The sequence below is a fragment of the Rhamphochromis sp. 'chilingali' genome, assembly GCF_963969265.1.
Source record: "Rhamphochromis sp. 'chilingali' genome assembly, chromosome: 11".
NCBI classification, from domain to species: Eukaryota; Metazoa; Chordata; class Actinopteri; order Cichliformes; family Cichlidae; genus Rhamphochromis; species Rhamphochromis sp. 'chilingali'.
Window position 1 is genome coordinate 32,792,826 of NC_137938.1, and position 13,258 is coordinate 32,806,083.

The 13,258-nt window shown below is 37.4% G+C and overlaps 1 protein-coding gene across 3 annotated transcripts in view; it reads right to left on the minus strand.

Moving 5' to 3' along the window:
• Positions 1–317: 317 nt before the first annotated feature.
• LOC308405321 (uncharacterized protein) overlaps positions 318–13,258 on the minus strand; it is a 28,251-nt gene continuing 15,310 nt past the window's right edge. Inside the window, exons 3-5 of one of the 3 annotated variants that reach the window (XR_013973309.1) lie at positions 12,122–12,195; positions 11,766–11,838; positions 318–1,201 (exon numbers count right to left, since the gene is read on the minus strand). The gene's annotated coding sequence lies outside the window, so the exon portion shown is untranslated. Of the gene's footprint in view, positions 1,202–5,426; positions 11,839–12,121; positions 12,196–12,940; positions 12,994–13,258 lie in introns of those variants that run through there. The other 2 variants (XR_013973311.1, XR_013973310.1) reach the window with 2 other exon arrangements.

A 13,258-nucleotide genomic window follows, 5' to 3' on the forward strand; every position in this document is an offset into this window, starting at 1 on the left:
CGTGTTCAATACTTTTTATCCCCTGGGTTATTTCTCATTATTACACATAACACAATGTATGGACATCTATTGTGTGATTTTTTTTTTCCCTTTGTGCATTGCATAGATTGTTACCAACATCTGGTGAGGATTTCATGTCAAAAGCACATTTAGAAATACATTTATTTAAATTTAACTTAGAAATTTATGACATGTTCAATAAATACCATACCATACCACCTTTATTTATAAAGCACTTTAACATAAAACCAGAGTTCACAAAGTGCTGTACATGCTAATAGCATAAGTAAAGAAAATTAAAATGAGATAAGATAAAATAAATAACTAAAAAAACTAAAATAAAATATTTTACCCGCTGCAAATACAAATCCCACCCACTTTGAATTGATAAAATAGAGTACAAAATAAGAAGAAAAGATGCATAAAAAAGAGCAGAAATGTTTTCAGGATCAATGGCTGGGCATCTGGATTGTTTCAGTAGGCCAGAGCAAAATAACTGTTCTTCCTAAACAGGGCAAGTACCTTAAAAAGTGACCTAGTTTTGAGACAGCTTGAGTAATTTTGAGACTGGTAAACATTTTCCAAACATTTTGGCCTGTAATGTTTCAAAGTCATTTAGATTCATAATTTATTACCCATTTTACTGTATGTAAATGCTCTGTGGTTCTAGATAATGGCCAAAAAGCATGCATGCTGAGATCTGTGCAGGGGGAATTATTTGTCTAGATATTTTCATCACAAACTGGAGATGTTGTTGCTTTGCAGCCAGTTTTTAACAGCAGGAACTATTTTAGAGAGGATCAAAAAGACCTGCAACCAAAGAAGAATTTTGTCTTTAGCTTATTTCCACACAGTCAAAGATGCATCACAGCTTCATTTTTGGCTTTGTCGGCTTCATTTTATGAGAAAGAAAACAAATATGCTCAAATTCTAAGTTTTCAAAATTTATAATCAAACAGTTAGAATTTCAAATCAGTTTTACATGGCATCATTGAGACAAAGGCTCCCACACCGAGGCAGTAAACACTTTTATTGTGTGTGGTAAAAACAGAATGTTAACATGATTGGTCAGAAGTTGGAGGAAATTTTTAGGTCCGACATCCGGCTCACGTTTCATCTCCTGCACCTTTTGGACATCTCCCTAATAAAGAGATGACACTTCTCACATCACCATGGCAACCATCCAATGTTGCTTTCTGGCCTGTAGAGTTAGAGAAAGGGGAGGAATTGGGGAGAGAGAAAACTTTCAAACACCAGAATTTATAGACATGTTTTGGTCTAGTAGAGTCAGCCTTTAAGTTTTGTACCTTGTGGTGCCAACACTAGTCCAGGGCTCCAGGCAGACTATCCCCATCAAATTCCTCAGTGAAGGGGCTTTACCCTGTTCGTATCTGTTAGTGTTTGAGTGTAACAGTCTAAATCTAAAACTATTCTACAATACACATCCAAATGCAAATGTTGAGGTTATTGTGTAATATCGAATAATGGGGGTACATAAGTATGAGTATATGAGCCTTAAAGATAAAAAATAAATTGTAACAGCTTCACAAACTAAACAATTCTTATTTTTAGAATACAATAATCCTTTCAGTCGGTTAGTATTCTGAAAGCAACTAAAATTCTAAAGGTCTCTTTGTAAATAAGGAATTTCTTTTGGTTAAAATGAACACAAAAAGGTTCCTGCAGAGAACAGTTATAACAGTATTAAGACTGAGGGTATGGAAATTGACTATGATGTGTGAAAATGAGCATTGGTTAAGTGGATATACTAACCAATTATCCTAACTATATACGTGAAGACCACACCTGCTGACATCATGAGGTCACCGGACTACGACAGGGTGAACACAGAGAATCTAACCCAGAGAAATAACAACACACATTCTCATTTTCCAGCTGTAGATAATTGAGAATCACAAATTAACCAAACATAAATGTCTTTGAGAGGAAATCCACAGAAGCACAGTCTGTGGCCTTTCTAAGTGAACGCCACAGCTGGGCAGCAGATTCAAATTCAGAACTTCTTTAGTTTATATTTCCAGTAGCTTATCCACAGTGCTATATGTATACAGGCATAGCTCACTTGCAATATGAAGTGGAGGCTTAAGGGTAAAATTTTACAATGGAAGAGCTTCCCAGGGTTTGCATTTGTAATCCTTGTTTGCGTGTGTTTTGCATACAATATACAAAATGCATTTGCATGAACACTGAGTCTACACAAAGAAAATTAACCACAAAACCTCCACGCTGTGTAACCCTCTTACTGTAAATAAGTGCAACAAACAAAACAAAAGATTCTGGGTTACTTTCTATAACAGCATACAATGCACTGTAACAATTCAAGTCATATATCAAATGTTATAATGCATTATAAAATTACTTAATACATATATATAAATACATCTAAAATAATAAAATAAATATACAGATACATACATATAAAAACGTAAATACAGTCTATTTGCACATTTATATACAAAATAATGGAGGTGCAGAACATGGTCCATTTGGATTCAACATCTTCAGCCTGTCTCGAAATGCTGTCGAAGTTCTACCGGAGGTGGGAGTTAAATATCGGACCCTGCAACCTGCAATTATGGACATCCTTATCTTTGAACATGGTGTGTTCATTATGGATAAACTGTCGTGTGTTGACACAAGGTCAATAACAGAACAGACAGGGCAACAATTAGTTTGACTATAAAAACTTTACTAAGGCTTACAAATGACACTGATCAGATCAGGCTGAAACATCTGTGAAAAAAAATGAAAATCTTTCACTTTATTAAGTTATTACCACACAAATGGAAAATCATCCTCACCGGGGGAGTATTAAAGATGAATGCACTACCAGTAGAACACAAAGCAAATCTAGTGCTTCTGATCATGTGTTTGTATTGCAGACATGAACACCGACAGCTGGAGACTTAAGAGCTGGGTAATGTTTCCTGTATACTTTTTTTCCAGTCTGGTACCTGTCGCACATGTATAGCTCGTGTGCTGTAATGTAATTTTTTTTTTGCAGACAAGTTGGCACAGTCATAAAAATCATGTACAGTACATTAAAAGACACATATATAACAACATTCAAATGTTTGACACAGCAAAAGACAAGTCAGGAAAAAACTTGTCCTGACTTGTCCCATAATTGTCATTTAACAATATAAACCTGAAGCTACAGTCTCACACACCAACACAAATCCCTATCGTAATGAAGACACACACACACACACACACACACACACACACACACACACACACACACACACACACACACACACACACACACACACACACACATATAGTCAGGTCCATAAATATTGGGACATCGACACAATTCTAACATTTCTGGCTCCATACACCACCACAATGGATTCCAAATGAAACGAACAAGATGTGCTTTAACTGCAGACTGTTGGCTTTTATTTGAGGGCATTTACATTGGGAAGATGGCCCCAACTGACCGAGTGCTCAGTGAATACCTCAGGCAGCAGAAACCCAAGAAAGAGGAGGTAGACGAGGAACCATCATGGAAGGACAGGGCCCTGCACGGTATGTACCACCGGCAGATAGAGGAGGTGGCTGATATCCAGAAATCCTACCAGTGGCTGGACAAAGCTGGACTGAAAGACAGCACAGAGGCACTAATCATGGCAGCACAAGAACAAGCTCTGAGTACAAGATCCATAGAGGCTGGGGTCTATCACACCAGGCAAGACCCCAGGTGCAGGCTGTGTAAAGATGCCCCAGAGACAATCCAGCACATAACAGCAGGGTGCAAGATGCTAGCAGGCAAGGCATACATGGAACGCCATAACCAAGTGGCCGGCATAGTGTACAGGAACATCTGTGCCGAGTATAACCTGGAAGTCCCGAGGTCAAAATGGGAGATGCCCCCAAGGGTGGTGGAGAATGACCGAGCTAAGATCCTGTGGGACTTCCAGATACAGACGGACAAAATGGTGGTGGCTAACCAACCGGACATAGTGGTGGTAGACAAACAGAAGAAGACGGCCGTAGTGATCGATGTAGCGGTTCCGAATGACAGCAATATCAGGAAGAAGGAACACAAGAAGCTGGAGAAATACCAAGGGCTCAGAGAAGAGCTCGAGAGGATGTGGAGGGTGAAGGTAACGGTGGTCCCCGTGGTAATCAGAGCACTAGGTGCGGTGACTCCCAAGCTAGGCGAGTGGCTCCAGCAGATCCCGGGAATAACATCGGAGATCTCCGTCCAGAAGAGCGCAGTCCTGGGAACAGCTAAGATACTGCGCAGGACCCTCAAGCTCCCAGGCCTCTGGTAGAGGACCCGAGCTTGAAGGATAAACCGCCCGCAGGGGCGTGCTGGGTGTTTTTGGTTTTTTTATATATATATACACACACATATTGTATGTAGGAAGTAAGACAAAGCACAAAGCAAAAATGAAAACCAGCTCAAAGAGTTTTCAAAGTTATCTCCACTTTATAAACATTAACAGGGTTGTATTATTGTACATTAAGGGTCTTTACCTTACCATATAAAGCACTTTGAGACAGCTGTTGTTGTGATTTGGTGCTATATAAAAATATAAATAATATTACAAAAAAACAGGTAGAAACAGGGCTGCAGCCTGACTGCTCAGCCGCTTGTTACCTAATGAAGTCCAGTGGCAGCTGGCTTCACTGCAGCTCACAAATGAAGGCCTAATTTGACTGCAGTTCTGGGCTGGGATCTGCATTCATTCAGCTTCAATGTCACTCTGGGTTCTTGGATAATGGAGCAGGTGATGCAAAGAACTGAAATTGTGTTAGCAGCACAACGCAGCTCTTTCTGTCATAAATGCAGTTTGCACTTCCCCATTGAACTCTTGTTTTTGTGCAATATAAATAAAAAAACTAAAATTAGCTAATTGAAGTGCAAGTGCAAGAAGCAGGATCGATAGGCAAGCAGACTAACAATTTCAAGGAATTCTCGAATTCTACACAGATGAGTGTATACCGATCTTTCTTATTGGCACATAAGCTTCATTATATATAGGCAGATGACAGTTAAACTTCAATGTCACCAGTAGAATTCACTTTTTAGTTGATTTGCCAGAGTTGAGTCACACACTTGCATTTTTTGTTTCAAATTTGTTGTAATATGCCTGGCCGGTCGACTGGATATTACAGTGAAGGGATGTAAAAATAAAAAACAATAAGTAAAACTTGATGAAAGGTGAATTGTATCTGTGTATCTGACTAGATAAATACAAATAAAATATTTTTGTTTTCTGATGTCTACCCCTTAGTCAAAGCCATGCTGTATATATAAATGGCTGTTTTTAAAATAGAACTGGTGTCACGAGTTATCAAGAGTTTAACATAAGACTTGCATATCATAAGAGTTGCTTTAAAACAGACCTTCCCAAAGTGTGTGTGTGTGGGGGGGGGGGGGGGGGGGGGGCATGAAAAGGGGGAAAAAAACAAAACAATGCTTGGACACTGCTAGCACAGGGCGCCCACACAAACGCAAAGCAGGAGATGAAGCATCTCTGTATATGTTTCCAAACCAACTTCATTCTAAGCCAAAGACTAGAAAATACGGTGAAGCATATCTTCCCTTTGGTTTCACCTGCACAAGTGCCGAGGTAGGTCTCCCCTGCTTAATTGGTTTTCCCTTTGTCGGGAGCAGCGCTGGGCTCTCCAAATCACGGACAAACAGTATCCCACATTCTTGATTTTTAGTTCACAAACTAAATATTTTTCTTGTAAAACAAAGGGGGGCCCAGCAAAAAAAGTTTGGGAACCACTGCTTTAAGCAGTCTTTATCTAGGCTAGTTTAAGTTTCACATTGTTACATATTGTTTCATTGTTACTATGTTTAATGTTATTGAAAAGAAAAGTTAAAAGGGGGAAAAGTCGCACTGGTCACATTTTGCAAAAAATGTCCTTAATATATCCTTGAAAATTATGTCCTGAGCAGAGACATGACACTGATTTGGATTTGGCTAAAGAAACAAATGTCTTTAGTTCCTGAAAGATTTGAATTAATGAGATATGAAAAGGAGAGCAAGCGAGAGCCATTAGAAAAGTAATGATCCTTGAGAGATCATTTTCAAAACACATTAGGTAAATCTGTCACAGTACTAATTCCTTCTTGTTGAAGAGCTGAAATTGTTGGGTAGGGCATCACCCCATATCTCACTTAAAAAGAAAATAGTTTAATATTTGAAGATTTCTTTCTCTTTTCCTTTCCTTTTTTTTTTTTTTACTATTTTAATTATTTATGCTAATTTGATTATAATTGTTTAATTTGCTATTTTGTATTCATTATACATAAAATAAATATCTCAGGCCTTTTCTGGCTTTGAATTATTTGATTTACAAATAGTTCGTTTTTAATGGTATGGACTAATTCTGTCTGAAATAAATAAAGTGATAAATCTTTTTTTAGTACATTTGTAAATAATTAAACAGTCATAATCTGCATAGTGTGATCACAACAGGCTAAAGACTGAAAAGAAGCCAGCATCACTAAGAGAACAAGCTTTTTGGTCTAAGTGCCCAGGTCCCCTGGGTGTGCAGCTGCTCTGAGCGGAGGTTTTCCCCTCATAGCGGAAAGATTTCTTTGAAAAGGACCCAAGGCAAAATAGTCAGTGACGAGTGGGATCTGGAAGTGTTATTATTAATAACACTCAATTGTAGGTGAAATCTTAAGCGTGTGGGGTGAAGGTACAGACGACACAGGAGCTCTAGCTTTTTTCTCCGACTTTATTCACCACCAGACATGAACCCAACATCGTCATTGAACACGCGTCAGTGGTCAATGCGTACTCCGCTGACGGAAATGGGTGGGCCAGCAGGGCAGCATTGGCCAGCACCTACTTCGCCACGGTCCCATTCCTCAATGAACGTAACAGTTCCGCAACAACAAGGAGAACCAAAACTCTCTCATTCCTCCTTTCATTTAACCTCACTCTCTGCTGCTCTTCAACCAAGCCAACCCATCTCATCTTGTTCCGCAACATCAAAAACATTGATATGGGCATTCTCACTATCAGATTGGATAATAGTCAGATTCCAGACTTCTATTCTCCTCCTGATGATTTAGTATTATATTATAATAATTGTCTACTCTATTTCCTAGATTCTCTGGCTCCTGTATAAACCCACTGTTTCCTTCGCTCGTTCTGCTCCATGGTGTACCTCTGATCTCCCAGCATTGAGGGCAAAAGCTTGGCAACTAGAGCGTAAATATAAATGCAGAAATCTATAAATGTCATGTTCTACAGTATAAAGATCCCATCAATTAGGCCAAACAAAACTTTTACTCAGGTATTTTCGGTTTTTATGAGGGTAACACCAGGATCCTGTTTTTGCCTCTCAACAAACTTCTTCAACCCTTTGACACTTTACCACCACACTAATCACAGTACAGAAAATTCTTTAGTGTAGGTCACAAATAATGGCTTATTATAATAATAGATTAATTATGGCCTCTGGCAGTGGACTCATCTCTTTGCTTGTTGTTTTAGACCTAGGACTTCCAGATACAGACTGGTAATGGCTACCAGACATAGTAGTGGTGGAGAAGCAGAGGAAGACGGCGATAGTGATAGAAGTGGCTATACCGAGTGATAGGAAGAAGGACCACGAGAAGCTTGAGAAGTACCAGCTTGAGAAGGATGCTGTCTCATGGTGATGATGAAAAACTAGTTCAATTTATTAAATCTAGACTGGACTACTACAATATATTCACACAATATCTCCGTTCGTTAAGTTGACAAACTGAAGCCTATATTATAGCCTATATTTTGTCTGCTTTGGCTTCAAATTGCACTGTAAATAAAGTTATTTTGGCTGTATTACTAATTTGAGTTGGTTAGTTTGTATCAGCCTTAATAAACTGCTTGCTTATGTTAACTAGTTCCTGCCCTCCTGCGTCCTTTGCATTTGGGTCCTCTTTCTGCTTCAAGTTATCTGCGGTCTGCAAATGCTGACACTTTTCAAATGACTAAAGTTATTAATTGATGTCATTATGCATCCAGAAATTAAGTGTGTACCTGGTTTTATAGTATGCCATTCTGCCAGACAAACACCATCTAGGAATCATACTTTTGTACTGACAATGTAAAATTATTTACTAAATTAACATATTTCCACATAGTATGTTATTAGTATTATCATTTAATATAGTAGTATATAGTCTTCATAAAATTCTCCAGTGAGGGAAGGAAATTAGATGAATGCTAAACGATAATTTTTTGTGAACTGGTAGCATCAGTGACAAAAGCTCCGCCCTTTGTCACTGATGGGGACACTGCAATTACCTTGACATAAACAAAGAAAACAAGGTTGTTTTACATTCTGTATGAGTAACATTTACATGATCAGGATCTGGAAAGCAAAAGCGCGTAACTAATATAGTATCTAGTGCAGAGAAAATGACAGAAACCTCAGCAGAATACTTTTCAGGAGAATGGCAACTATGGCAACTCCTCCATCTAATGTACACGGTGCAATAGTTAGACCCTTCTGCACATGCTCTACAGTGCAAATAACAAAGTTTCATAGTTTACAGTTTAGAGTAAAATGCACCATATATATCTCTGTAATATTCAATTATACTTTATAATTGAGTTGTTTATATATATTAGAGCAATTTCTTATATTTTGTAAACTTTGTATTATGTTGTATTATTTAATTAAACTCAGTCTGTTACTATTTCTATTGTCTTGAAGCAACTATAACCACATAATTTCCTTAGGGAAGAATAAATTATCCTTATTCTGATTTTGTAGTATGAACCTATGTACTATAAGTCCTGCTGCATTAACACCATCTGGGAATCCTAGTTATGTACTGAAAATTAAAAAGTTTAATGAATTAGCATGTTAGCATGTAATACAGTATTAGTATAGTAATGTATGGTATTTAAATAAAATCCTCCAATGAGAGAAAGAAAAATATATTCTTGGTGAACTAGGAGCATTGCCATCAGTAACAAAGTCTCCACCCTGTATAATGCTGTAATTACCTTGACATTAAATTAACCAAAGAACAGGGTTGTTTTGCATTCTAGATGAGAAACATTTACATGATCAGGATCAGAAATGCAAACCAGCACAAAGAATGTAGTATCTGGTGGAAACATATATATACATATAACAGGAACCTTCAGCAGAACTTTGTCAGAAGAATAGCAACTATGGCGGGGATCATGCATCTTCTGCTGCTGTCAGGTTAGTGTTGTAAAATAATGTTAAAAGTTTTGTCAACCTTTCAAACATCTTTAGCTTAGTGTATAGTGCATTTCAGTAAAAGTAGCTTTTTTTTTTTTTTTTTTTTTAGCATTTTCTATTAAAGCTCAGTAATGAAGTGGTAATAGTAGGGTAACACGGCAGAAACAAGACCGTACAAACAAACGTACCACGTAATAACCTGTTAATATCCAAGAAATATCATGGTAGCAGCAGTGGTTACACTGTGAAGAGGTTGCTGTGAAACTGACAGGAGCTACTTGTAACGTAGTGCCAGTAACGTAATGTAAATACAAATTTCAGTAATCTTACTGTATATTTTATTTACAGTATTGTTTTACTTTCCTTTACAGTATCTTCACTGTTTTTCCATTTACAGCATTACTGTAGTTCCTTTTACAGTAGTTCTACTGTGATCTCATTCACTTAATTTTTACTGGAATGTCTTGCGCCGCACTTTTTCTGTATTATCCATTTACAGTATTACTGTAACATCCTTTGTGGTATTTCTACTGTTATTGTTTATGGTACTTAGATTGTAGTCTTGCTTAAAGTGCTTTTGTTGTATATTCATTTACAGTACAGTATTTTCATTAAATACTGTAAAACTGTGACACACTGTGAACAGTACTGTAAACCTACAACGTAACTGTAAAAGTGAGATACTCAATTAAGTTTGGCCTTTAAAAATGCCTTAAATTGATTGTAGAACATTAAAATGAAAACTTTTTTGGAAATTCAGTCTTCAACTTGTGGGTCTCAATAGTCTATTATATTAAAGCACTTTAAAAAGAAAACTATTACAAATTTTATAATATACCAAACTGACTCTGGAAATCACAACATCTGACATTAACCTCTGTGAAAATCTTGCCTTGTGAAAGCTAAAAAAACCTGGGCATCAAGAAAAATAAAAATACAATTTTGGCAAAAATATAATTTAATATTTAATAAATATAATTAAATATAATTAATTCAGCCTGCTGGTCTTCCTCTGGACCCTCTTTACAGACTTTTGGCTGATCTGTGACTTTGACGGGCATTTGGTTCCATCAGTATTCGTATGATTTGTAGAAGATACAGACAGAATGATAGAATGAACCTGCTATCATCTCTCTTCTTCTCCCCCCTTCCTCTCCTGTTGCTACTTCAATCATGAAACTGATCAATGATCAGCTGATCGGCTTTTCTCTCTTGTTTGTTTATCAGCGGATGTCGCGCTAAACAACAGCAGCACGTTTAAGCTTGATCAGCTGTTGTTAGAATTTATTTAATATTAATTTCTAGTATCAGCTGATGTTTGCTGGAGCCACAGCCGTAAAAGCTGCTGGTCATGATATCGGTTTGGATATGTTGTGAGAGGGAAACATGCAGATGAAACCAGGAGATGTCCTTACTGGATCATCAGAGCTGAACAGGTGATGGAGAAACAGGTTTACCTTTTAGGTGACATGAATGAATTGAAGGGAAGTTATCAACTGTTTCTGAGAGACAAATAACACCAGGATCCTTTTCTAAGTAGCTGACAGCTGGTAACAAAGTTTTGCCAGGGGGGCAGGTAGGGCATTAACAGGGAAAGGGGGGCACAAGGAAATACCTTTCTTTCTTATTCTCATTTAAAATATTTAGCGTTTATTAAATAACTTTCTGAATCTTGCGAACAAAGTTTTTATCTGACGTAAAATGAATAGAAATCATACATATACCAAAAAGACAGTGTACATCACTGTCACAACAGCGTTTGTTTTCATTCAAAGGCTTTATGGCTTTAATACCTGGTGGGCCGGTCTGTAGTCAAAATGCCCAATTTTTTGTCCCAGTCCAGCCCTGCAGGTTAATACTGGCAGTGTCACCATGCCAGCTGACTGTATTTCATCATCAGCCAGTGTTGTTCTTTATACATCAATATTACCAAAGTTTATCATAACGCAGCATAGAAAGTATTTACTTGCTTTCAGGTTTCATTCAAATGACTTTTTTCCTGTTTCAAAATTAAAAAACGGTTTGTAAGAAGATTATCTTCTTTTTTAACAGGCAGATAAAGTTTTGCATTGGCATTGGCTAATTTGCCAATTGTATGTTAAAAATGTTCGTATTTTAATATTCAAAAATGTTTTTGCCCAAAACATATGTGCACTATATGTCAGTAAAAATACTATGCAAATATTGATGTCCTCGAATGCTGAATAAACATTGACAAGCACTGATTGTATCTCTTGTACTTTATCAACACAGTATCTAAATACTTTGCACCGTAGTGGTTAAAACCTCATTCTAATAAGAGTTAAAAGCGTTTTCGGTTATTAGGTTTATAGGATTATTGAATTATGGTTAACAGTTGGTAGAATTTTTTTCTTTTTAACATTATCTGCCAATTACATCTGCCACCCTTCTCCAAATCTGTGCCCCTACCTGGCCCCCCAACAAAAATTTTCTAGACCCGCCACTGCATCTGTGAGGCGTGAGCGGTGTTTGTTTTTAACATAGTTCACGGAGGAGAATAGCTGCTGACATAATGTGGATCCGAAAATCCCTAATTGGCCTACCTGGGGTTGAAAGTCTCGATAAATGCACGGCATTTCGGCGGGTACATCGGCTTCCGCGAGTGTGACGCTTATTCTGTGCAATGAAAAATAATAAAATATAATTTTATTTTTGTATTTCAATATCACAATAATCTTCCAATTTAGAACTACAAGTTAAAAATAAAAGAACTAAACACAAATAAAATACACTTCAGCTAAATACTTCTAATTTATTTTCCCAAACCACCTGGAGCTGCAGTATAAGTAAAAAGAGCCGCATGCGGCTCCGGAGCCGCAGGTTGCCGACCCCTGCCCTAGGCCATCTGACCTCAGGAAATCACATGATAGGGTGGGGCTAGGTTTCACAATGAGCTCACCCAAAACTCTTTGGGGGGAATGCTCCTACAGGGTCTTTCAGTCAGTAGTTCCCCTATTCACTCCCATTCCACTGCTGTGAAAAAAAAGAAGCACACCATTTATTTAGGTTTAATATGGATTTAGATGAAATTAAAAATAGTTAGGACAATTGTAATATTTTTTTCCTACACTTGTGGAAAACATAGTGTGCATTACTTTAAATTGTCCCCTTTAACACAAGGCACTGCTGGAAAGAGCCAACTGCCACAATTGATATTACCTGGATAATAACATAATATCTAATGATGTAAATATATTGCGACTATCTGACAAATTCTGATAATTAAGCTCATGGTTTTTCTATTGTTTTTAGGTTTAACATATTGTTTGAATCTTCTACCTTAAAGTGTTTGTTAAGCAGATCTGCAGTGTTCATAAACCCACTTTATTTTTGTTCTAGACTTAATTTTCAGTTGTACACATGTTGCTGAAATGTTGACAAATTTTACAGTAAACATCTTTAATTACATTCTAAGTAAAGTTTTGAAATATCAGTTTTTGTGTGTGATTTTTAAAGATCTGACTACTGACAGTAGTGGGTTTTATAATGGCTTGTCATTAAGTATTTCATATATTTCTGTTCCACAGGCCTGTCTTTTCAATTTTCACATGGTCTCCAGCCACAGTTTGTCTTCTTTCAAACACCAAAGACCTGGTCTGAAGCCCAGAGCATCTGTAGGGAGCAATGTTTCGACCTGGCCACCATTAATGACATGAGAGAAATGGAAATTGTACTTGAAGCTGTCAAAGATAAATATGATGATGCTGTGTGGACTGGCCTTTCAAAAGGCACGACCTTCAGGTGGCACTGGTCTCTGGCAGACGACGACTTCTACAAAGAGGGAGAAAGAAACTACTTGTTGTGGAGCTCAGTAACGAATAACAACTGTGCAGTTTCCAGCAACGGGAAACTGAATATGTATTCCTGTACCAACCAAAAATATTCAGTTTGCTTTGATGGTGAGTCATTTTAAATAGTTGTTTTTGCCATACTCTCATCATGTGTGCATTATGTTCTGTTTTGCTTCCTCTGTCTCTTTGTCCTCTTGTTATCGTGTGTGTGTGTGTGTGTGTGTGTGTGTGTGTGTGTGTGTGTG